The sequence below is a fragment of the Terrapene carolina genome, unplaced genomic scaffold (assembly GCF_002925995.2).
Source record: "Terrapene carolina triunguis isolate 2854851 unplaced genomic scaffold, T_m_triunguis-2.0 Scaffold121, whole genome shotgun sequence".
Classification (NCBI taxonomy): domain Eukaryota; kingdom Metazoa; phylum Chordata; order Testudines; family Emydidae; genus Terrapene; species Terrapene triunguis.
Genome location: NW_020664472.1, coordinates 225,153 through 228,670, shown reverse-complemented (window position 1 = coordinate 228,670; position 3,518 = coordinate 225,153).

Sequence of the window (3,518 nt, the reverse complement as noted above, 5' to 3'; positions counted from 1 at the left end):
TACTAGGTAGCCTCCTTTCTCAATAGACCACTCCAAAGTGTCCTCAAATGAACAAAGTACAGTTCTTCTGTATCCGTAGAACGCTGTTACTGTATTTTTTTAATTCACTTCATCTGACACCATGACTCACATGTCTAATTCGGGGATGAAATCCTGGCCCCTTGAAGTCAATGGCAAAAGTCCCAATTGACTTAAATTCAACAACAGGTGCACTGGTAATCATAAAATACGGCCCATCTTTAATTCCCTTTCAACTGAAAGTATACATCAACCAAAAAATGTTGCAAATTTTATAGGTTCAGGAAAATAAATCCTGTTATTAAAACTTTAAACTGTTGCTTTGTAATTAAATGTCTTACTTTTAACATTAGCACCAGATTTCTAAAAAATATTTAAAACTGTGTCAACAACTTGTAATCAAGTGTAGAGGGATTACTCAGGGTTCATTCAGTCCTGTCATAGTTTAACTTGATGTGACTATTGAGAACATGATTCTTATTCTGCTTTATTTTTCTTCTTCTAACTCAGCAAACTGTTAATTTATAGAGCCCAGACACATATAGGTTATTGTTCAATATAGTTTATTGTTAAAAAAAGAGAAATCTGTTCTACAAGATACTTGATAGGAAAAACAATGCAGAGCACAGCACTACACCAAGAGGAAAAATATCTACACACCATTTAAATAAATAAATAAATGGATTTAAAAGAATGTATCTGTAACCATCAGAAGTTAAAACAGATATTTTTACTTACAACCCATATAGCTCTGCAGCAATGGTAGTTTACATTCCAGGCAGGCATCAGTGTAACATAAATGGCTGGAATGCCATGCTGTGATAAGATCTCAGAAGCCTATTAATGGTGTGATATTTATTTATTCACTTTTCTTGAACTCAGGTAGGATTTAGGTAAATCAAATCTACACAGTAAATATTTTCTGAGAATATAAGGCATGTGGAAAATGGTCACTAGGTACCATCATTTTTCTTGTTTGTATTTTGCAGTGTAAGGAACGACAGTTTCGTTTGCTTGTGATCCATCCCTTCAGAGTCAAAACGCAAGGAACTTGATGGCTGGTTTGTTTTCATAAATGCAAGGATTTAACTAGGCAAAGAAATGTAGCTTTTAAAGGGGAAAAAAACCTCAACATGCCACAGGCAGGCCACATCATAAGTGATTTGATGTGATGTGACACTTCAGAAATATAACACAATGCATCAAAAACCAATTCACAGTGCAGCATAACACAAACATCCAGTTTTAGCAAATGCTCTGCCTGCTACATTCAAACATTTTACTGTGCCCTCAGACATTTATGAAAGATTCACTGTCCATCATAAGCCTGGATTAAAGTAATACATAGCACTGGGACCTGTGGCACCTAAAAAAGTGCTGTAAGTTTACTAAACTCTGCAAATAAGACCCAATAAATTCTGCAAAGACCCAATGGAATTAATATTCTTTATGGAAAGATGGTGATAGATACCAACAAAGATTGCAAGGAATCTAATGTCTTCATACATCATTCTTCATGGCTAAATCTATCAAGTCAATTTGCACATAGAATGTCCATACACTGGGGGAGGCGAGGGAAACAAGCTTTAGGCCAGGTCTACACTACCGCGGTAGTTCGACGGCTGGCAATCGAAGTTCCGGGTTCGATTTATCGCGTCTGGTCTGGACGCGATAAATCGAACCAGGAAGTGCTCGCCGTCGACTGCGGTACTCCAGCTCAACGAGAGGAGTACCGTGGAGTCGACGGGGGAGCCTGCCTGCCACGTGTGGACCGCGTCTGAACCGCGGTAAGTTCGAACTAAGGTATGTCGACTTCAGCTACGTTATTCACGTAGCTGAAGTTGTGTACCTTAGTTCGAATTGGGGGGTAAGTGTAGACCAGGCCTTAGACAGCTATACCAGGAGGATGAAACACAGTTTCAAAATTCTTGAGTAAGCAGACACAGTGAGCTTTATCTAGAAAAACAAGAGTGCATGAAGTGGCACTCTTTGTTTTGTGGAAGGATTCACTACATTCCTGGAGAGGCTATAGATTACTCTTAGATAGAGAAGTCTGCATACAATTTGGATGGAATCTTGTCCAAAGAGACTAATAAGTCAGGATGTCAAGTTTGCTTTAAAATGATGATCAAGTGTTTTGCACATATCAGGATGACAAAAGAGTGGTGATATATAGGCAAGCCTTGGGGCAGAATGAATGAAGAAGTGGGGTCAAATAATGAGACTATGTGAACTCACTTGATAGCATGGAACTATAATTTAAAGAAACATTTCAGGATTTTGTGAAATCAATGGTCTGTTGGTGAATCCTCTTCCAGCACAATACAGTATATGGGTTGATATAATGTACATGGCACATGCCAAATGCAATCACATGAAATTAGACTCAACATGTGCTTTAATCAGGAGACTGCATATGTAACCCACACACCTCTCGGTGTGTTCTGTCCCCTCTAGTGGCACCGAGACCACTTAGAGATTAATGAGTCTGCTCTACAGCTTTAGCAGAGGGGCACATGGCTTTTAGCTCATGCAGTAGAGGCTCATGCATTAAGCTTCAGAGATCCCAGGTTTGATCCTTCCTGCTGACCATAGGTGCTGACTCCGTGAGTGCTCCAGGGCTGGAGCACCCACGGAAAAAAATTGGTGGGCACTCAGCACCCACTGGCAGCTCCCTGTGGCCCTCCCCTGCTCCAGCTCACCTCCACCTCCTCCGCGAGCATGCTGCCACGTCCTGCTTCTCCCCCCTCCTTCCCAGCGCTTGCGCCGCGAAACTGCTGATTCGCAGGGCAGGGAGCGAGGGAGGGGGAACGCGGCGCGCTGGGGGAAGAGGCGGGGCCGGGGTGGGGAAGGGATGCAATAGGGGCAGGGAGGGAGCGGAGTTAGGGCGGGGACTTTGGGGATGGGGTTGGAATGGGGGCGGGGCTAGGGATGGGGTGGAGTCGGGGCGGGGGCCAGGGGGCGCGGGCACCCACTGGCACTGGAGAAAGTTGCGCCTATGGCACCGACGACCAGGGTCTATCAGTGTTACACATAAAGACACTTCTAGATTTTGGGTCTTAAAAAAGTTAGAAAAAATGTCAATGGAACAGTCTGTGGTTGGAGGGACTGCGGTGTAAAAATTGTGCTATTTCACTCTGTCTGGGGTTGTCTTAAGCTCTTACAAACTGCCATAGTCATACAAACAGGAAAATAAAAAATAAAATAAAATAAAAAAATAGTGTCTCAATTTCAGCATGTTCTTAAATCACTAATCATGAGCACCTTTTGAAGGAGGCCTCAAAGACAGCAAGACATTGGTAAGGTTTCTGCTTCCTTTTGCTTATGCTTCCCTCTGTGTAGTGGTTGATCTTTTACAAGCAGGGTAGTTAGTACAATATTTCCATCACTCTTGCAATATATTAAACAGAACTGATTAGTTATATTAATATAGAGGGGCTTCAGGAGGATTGGTGGTCTGGTAGTCAAGGCACTAGACTAAGGTGCAGCTGGTTTGGGGT